This window comes from Cricetulus griseus, chromosome 2, assembly GCF_003668045.3.
Source record: "Cricetulus griseus strain 17A/GY chromosome 2, alternate assembly CriGri-PICRH-1.0, whole genome shotgun sequence".
Lineage (NCBI taxonomy): Eukaryota > Metazoa > Chordata > Mammalia > Rodentia > Cricetidae > Cricetulus > Cricetulus griseus.
The window spans coordinates 372,960,787-372,967,613 of record NC_048595.1 but is presented as its reverse complement, the minus strand read 5'-3'; positions in this window follow the sequence as shown (position 1 = coordinate 372,967,613).

Below are 6,827 nucleotides of genomic sequence, written 5' to 3'. Positions count from 1 at the left end.
GGTATCCGGGGTCCCAGGCCACTACCGAGGTCACCCCAATCACCAGGCGGATTCGAGAGACTGATGCAAACTGCACGAGGCTTTATTGTAATTTATCGAGCTAACCCCATGTTATCTTGGATCTTTCACCCACCCACCATGGCGGATGGCTAGCAAAAGACCCTGAGAAGCCGCAGGATCGAGATCTTAAAGGGCAGCGTAAGGGGAGTGTCTAGGGGTACGCACAGGCTCACTATTGGTGTGCCTCCAGCCTTGGAGGGCTTGCCCTGTGTTGATTGGTCAACTGGTTGTTATGGCCCATAGGCTCTCCCAGGGTGGTTGCTATGCTCTGCATCATTGCTGTGTGCTTGTCCGTAAAGTATACCCAGGGTCGTACAGCATAGCGCCACCAGCTAACTTCTGATTGGTTCCTTGTCATGAGGCAGGCATCTGACTTTCTAGTGACTAAGACAAGGTCATAGAGCACGTGTTCGGCCGTTATGGCTGCCAAAAGGGAAGCTGGTCCCTTCACAGCCTTGCTAGAGGAAGCCCATCACTGAGGGCTGGCTTTGAAATTAAAAACGTTGTAGCACTTCCTGTTTACTCTTTTGGTTTCGTGACTGTGGTAGAGATGTGCGCTCTCAGCTTCCTGGTCTTGCTGCCATGCCTGCCACTTGCTATCATGCTTCCCGGGCACGATGAACATTTATCCCTCTGAAACCATAAGCCCAAACACACCCTTCTTTCTGTAAGTTGCTTTTGGTCAAAGTGTGTTATCACAACAACAGAGAAGTAACTGGTATGGTAAGAAGGCAGAAAGCAAAGCCTCCCCCTTGAATTTGCTTGTATCTGGGTTAACACTGGGAGACACTACGCACATTTAGGGTGGATTTTTCCCCATAGTAGTACTTTCTTGGTCCACCACCTCCCGAATAATGACAGGGACTTTTTATTAATTATGAAAGCATGACCTTAGCTTAGGCTTGTTCCCAACTATCTCTTAAAACTTAAATTAACTCTTTTATGTTACTCTACATTCTGCTATGTGGCTTGTTATCTCTCAGGACACTACATCCAACTTCCTCCACATCTGGCCAGTGAAGCATCCCCCTTTATCTTCTCTCCCAGAGTTCCTATCTGTGCCCAGAAGTCCTGCCTATCCTCTCCTGCCTAGCTATTGGCTGTTCAGCTCTCTATTAAACCAATCAGAAGATGCCTTAGGCAAGTGAAGAAGGACACAGGTACATCTTCACACAGTGTACAAAAAGATTATCCCAACATTTCCCATTTCAAATGAATATATTCAAGAAAATCCCTCAAGGCATGCCCAGAGGATTAGGTATTAGTTAATTCCAGATCCAGTCAAAGTGACAAACAAGATCAGCCATCACATCGAAGGACAGCTAAACTTTTCCCAAGCAGCCCTGCCATTTTATTCTTCTACCATTATTGTGTAAGGGGCATTGTTTCCCCACCCTCAACAGTACTTGCTAGTTTTCATCATTCCCTTTTTGTTGTCCTAGTGGGTATGAAGTGGTAACTCATTGTAGTTTTAAAAAGTTTTTCTTTTTAGATGACTGTGGTGGCACACGCCTTTGATCCCAGCACTTGGGAGGTAGAGGGAGGCAGATCTCTGTGAGTTTGAGGCCAGACTGTTCTACAAATTGAGTTCCAGGACAGCCGGGGCTGTTACACAGAGAAACCCTGTCTCACAAAACCAAAAATGAAATTAAACTTTTTTTTTTTTTTGTGGGGGAAGCCATGCTGCATTCAAAGAGGGGTCTGTCAGGCTTGGCAGCAAGTGCTCTTACCCACTGGGCCTTCTAGCCAGCCCTGAAGTTTTGTTTGAGAATCCTTTCGCAGTAAGTAGCCCAGGACAGCCTCAAACTCACAATCTTTCTGCTTCTGCTTCCCTGGACAATAGGTGTCCTCCACTCTGCCCGGCTCCTTGAGGGTTTGCTTTTATTGTTGTTTTGTTGTTGTTGTGTTTTCTGTTTGTTTGGTTTGACTTAGCCTTTTGAGACAGCCTTGGCTGTCTTGGAATTAGCTTTGTAGACCAGGCTGGCCTTGAACTTAGAGAGGTCTGCGCCCCTCTGCTTCTTGAGTGCTGGGGTTAAAGATGTGCACTACCACGGCCTGCTCCTTGTAGCTTTGCTTTCCACTTTCTAACACTGATGATTCTAGGGCATAGGAATATGAATTGACTCTCAAGTCCAGGGCCTTACACACAGTAGGCACTTATACTGTACCCCCAAACCATAATCCCTACCCAGAATTTTGTAATACTGGTGACTCTAGTTGGTCTGCTTTATTTTTGGTCACTATATTGGTGTCATATTCAAAACATCATTGTCTCATTTATTGTCACGAAGATTCACACCTGTGCTCTTATAGCTTTGGTTGTTACATTTAAGCCTTGCACATGTTGTGAAGAATTTGAACTTGGTTCCTTTTCATGCTGACAGCCAGTGCCATCTGTTGAAGACCCCACCGCCACCACCATCGATGTGGTAGCCCCGGCTTGAAATCACTGCTAACAGACATGAGATTCACTTCTGGACTCTCATGTCCCACAGACCTGTGTATCTATCCCACACCAGGGCCATGAGGTCATGATTACCATATATCTGTGGTTTGCACAGTAGGAAGGGGGTCCTCCAGCTTTGTTTTTGAGTTTCAAGACCATTTTTGTTATTTTGTTGTTTCCATGGGAATTTTAACCAGATTGTCAATTTCTGCCACCAAAAAGTCCAGCTGGGTTTTTGGCAGAGACTGCGTTGAGTTATTAGGTCACTTTGGGAGCAGTCTGGCTCCAACTCTGTTTATTTTTTTAAACTCATTTATTTTTATTTTATGTGTATAAGTTTGCCTGAATGTACATATTTGTACCACTTCCTTGTCTGGTGCCCACAGATGCCACAAGAGGGGATTGGGTCTCTGGGAACTAGGAGTTACAGAACCCATAAGCTGCCATTATGGGTTCTGGAAACTGAATCTGGATTCATCAAGTGCTCTTTTTGTTTGTTTTTTGGGATAGGGCTTTTCTATGTAGTTCTGGCTGTCCTGGAACTCGTTCTGTAGGCCAAGCTGTCCTGGAACTCAGAGATCGACCTACTTCTGCCTCCCAAGTGCTGGTACTAAAGGTGTGTGGCACCGCTGCCCAGCTCATCAAGTGATCTTAGCTACTGAGCCATCTCCCCAGACCCTGATTTTTTTTTTTTAAGATTCTTCCTTGGCACATGTTTACACTTTTCTAAAGTTAAAATTTTTCAAAAGTTTAAAAGATACTTAATTAAAAATAAAAAGGAAGGGGGCTGGAGAGGTGGCTCCGTGGTTAGGAGTGCTTCCTGCTCTTGCAGTTTGCTCCCAGCACTCACAGATGGCTACTGCTGTTCCTGCACCGGGTATCTGACCTCCTCAGGTCTCTGCATCTGTGCATACATATGCGCACGAGTGCACACGCACACATAAAATAATCTTTTTGTTTTATTTTGTATATGTTGGTATTTTGCTGCATGTATGTCTGTGCACTACATGCATGCCTGGTATCTTTGGAATCTGACACAAAAGAAGGAGTCAGAGTCCCTGGAAATAGAGTTATAGATGGTTGTGAGATGCCATGTGAGGGCTGAGACTTTGTCTTAGAGTCACTATGCTGTGATAAAACACCACCACCCAAAGCAACTTGGGGAGGAAAGGGTTTATTCAGTTTATGCTTCCACATCACAGTTATCATCAAAGGAAGCCAGGACAGGAATTCAAGCAGGGCAGGAACCTGGAGCCGGGAGATGAGGATACAGAGGCCATGAAAGGGTATTGCTTACTGGCTTGCTCACTGTGGCTTAGTCAGCCTGCTTTCTTATAGAACCAGGACCACCAGCCCAGGGATGGCCCCTTCCACAATGGGCTGGGTCCTCCTCCATCAATCATTAATTAAGAAAATGCTTTCCAGGATGCCTACAACCATCTTATGGAGGCATTTTATTTATTTATTTATTTTTTGAGACAAGGTTTCTTTGTATAGTCTTGGCTGTCCTGGCACTCACTCTGTAGACCAGGCTGGACCTTGAACTCACAGTGGTCCACCTGCCTTTATCTCCAGAGTGTTGGCCTTAAAGGCAGACACCACCATTGCCCAGCTAGAGGCATTTTCTTAACTGAGGTTCCCTCTTCTCAGATGACTCCGGTTGTGTCAAGTTGACATAAGACTATACAGCACAGAACTGAAACTGGTTTCTCTGGAAGAGCAGCCAGTGCTTTAAGAAATAAATTAATTAAAGGGGAGACAGAAAGTATAACCAAATGTGTTGGAGTTTTGATTCTGACTTATAACAAGGTTCAGAGTCGATAAGTTCAACAGTTGCCTGGCATGTACAAGACCTCAGGTTCAACCGCCAGCCTTGTAAAAGTCAAAATTAGGAAACCCAGGGGCAGCTGAGGAGCACTGAGTACTCTCTGAGAATCTGATGCTATTAAGGGATTTTTGTCTCTTTTTAGAGTGTGATAATGGCATCGTGGCTGTTGTTTAACAGATCAGCCCTGACATGTGAGGTGATGCTGAGGTGTCTACAGGGAGGTGCTGTGCGGGGTAGAGTTGCTTTGCAGAGCTCCTGTGGATAGCGAAGGAGCACTCTGAGCAACAACACTGTTGGGATCGTCTTTATGGTAGAGCAGTGGGTTCACAAGGGTTGAGAGTCAGGGGATCCATCTTGCTGGTACCTCTGCCTTGTCAGATGTGTTCTCCAGTCAAAAAGGCAAGAGCTCAGCTGTCTGTGTAGCAGATGAGAGGTGTGGCAGGCTGATTCCTTTACTATTAGCATCATAGCTGTGATGACACCTGGATAGATCTACCCTGTTCCTTCTATGAGACGCCTTGTCCTCAAATATGGTGGGAGGGAGAGGAGGCATGGTATATGCGCATGCTCGCGCATGCACTCGAGATTGTGTGTGTGTGTGTGTGTGTGTGTGTGTGTGTGTGTGTGTGTGTGTGTGACCCACTCTGAGTCCCTGGGTCAGTCCCTGAAGGAAAGTGCTTTTCTTTATTTCTTTTTTCTTTTTCTTTTCCAAGACAGGGTTTCTCTGTAGCTTTGGAGGCTGCCCTGGAACTCTGTAGACCAGGCTGGCCTCAAACTCATAGAGATCTGCCTGCTTCTGCCTCCTGAGTACTGGGATTAAAGGCATGAACCACCACCAAAAGTGGAAAGTACTTTTCTCCATGAGAGGCCTCCCTTTGTCATCCACTGCATAATTGACAGCTGATTGAGTGAAGGTCCTATCAGCTCAGGACCCTCCTGCCACACCCTGCTGTGCCCAGACTCCACAGCTGGGCCTGACAGAGGGCTGGGGGATGGCCCAGTGAGAGGGTCACAGGGGCCACAAGGGACCCTGGGCTGAGCCTGTGGTAGAGGTCAACAAAGCAGGGCTGGAAGTTCTGTGTCATTCTCTTGTCCTTTATATACTTATGTAGCACATTTTCTGGTCACTGTGTTGGTGATGGGGACTCAGAGGTGGGAAGATTGTGTGGAGCCACTGGTGGCTGGGCCTTCCCTGAAAGAGAGGGCTGATGGAGCTCTAGGATAGGGAGAAGGGCATTCTTCTTCTTTATTCTTTTAAAAGATTTTATTTATTTATTATGTATACAACATTCTGCTTCCATGTCTATCTGCACACCTGAAGAGAGCACAAGATCTCATAACAGATGGTTGTGAGCCACCATGTGGTTGCTGGGAATCGAACTCAGGACCTCTGGAAGAGCAGTCAGTGCTCTTAACCTCTGAGCCATCTCTCCAGCCTCAGGAGAAGGGCTTTCCCACCCCAGGAGTGCCACGCCCCCCAACAACTCAGGAGGATCCTGCCTACCAGACATCAGGGGTGTCCCCAGTCTCCTTAATGAGTCTGAGGTTTGAGTTGGATGGTCCACCCTCACCCTATAGTCCTGAGCATCTAGCCTGGCCAGTGTTGGCACCTCACAGCCTTGATTGACCCTGGGGTGGGGGGTCTGTTTCAAAAACTGCCTGGAAGGGCTGGAGAGATGGCTCAGAGGTTAAGAGCATTAGCTGCTCTTCCAGAGGTCTTGAGTTCAATTCCCAGAAACCACATGATGGCTCACAACCATCCACAATAAGATCTGGTGCCTTCTTTTGGCCTGCAGGGATACATGCAGACAGAACATTGTATACATAATAAATAAATAAATAAATAAATATTTTTTAAAAAAAAAAAACTGCCTGGAAGGCTCATGGGTTGGGAGGTGGAAGCAAGAAGATCAGGACTTCAAAGTCATCCCCAGCTACATAATGAGTATGAGGTTTGCCTGTGCTGCATGAGACCCTGTTTAAAACCCCCTTTCCCCAAAAGAAGACCTCCTGGAATGTGACCCCACTTCCCACTGGAGTCCTTTAGTTCTCGACTTTTCCATCCTTCAAATTTTTTTTCATGATCTCCTGGGATCTTGGAAAGCAGGTTTGGAGGCAGATCAAATAAAACCCTGGTTCCTAGTAGAGAGCAGTTCTCACTCTCTACTCTGGAGATGACTTAGCAAGGTCTTCTGCCTCAGATGTCTTGAGGAGAGTCTCAGAGGCTGTCTTTGGAGCAGTGCCTTCATCTTTCAAGCCCTCCTCCGAAGCCTCAGATTGGCTGCAGAATTTCTCAACAGAGCCTCGGTCACACAGGAGTTGAGAAATGAGCGCCACATGAACTTTCATGCACCGTGACAAATGACAATGCCCCTCTGCAAATCTTCCTCACAGCAAGGCATGACCCACTCCCATGTTTCCGGCCAGAATAGTGTGACATGGTGTGGGTTAGTGTGCCCACTGAGGAAAAGCAGGCCTCTCTCAGAGTGACTG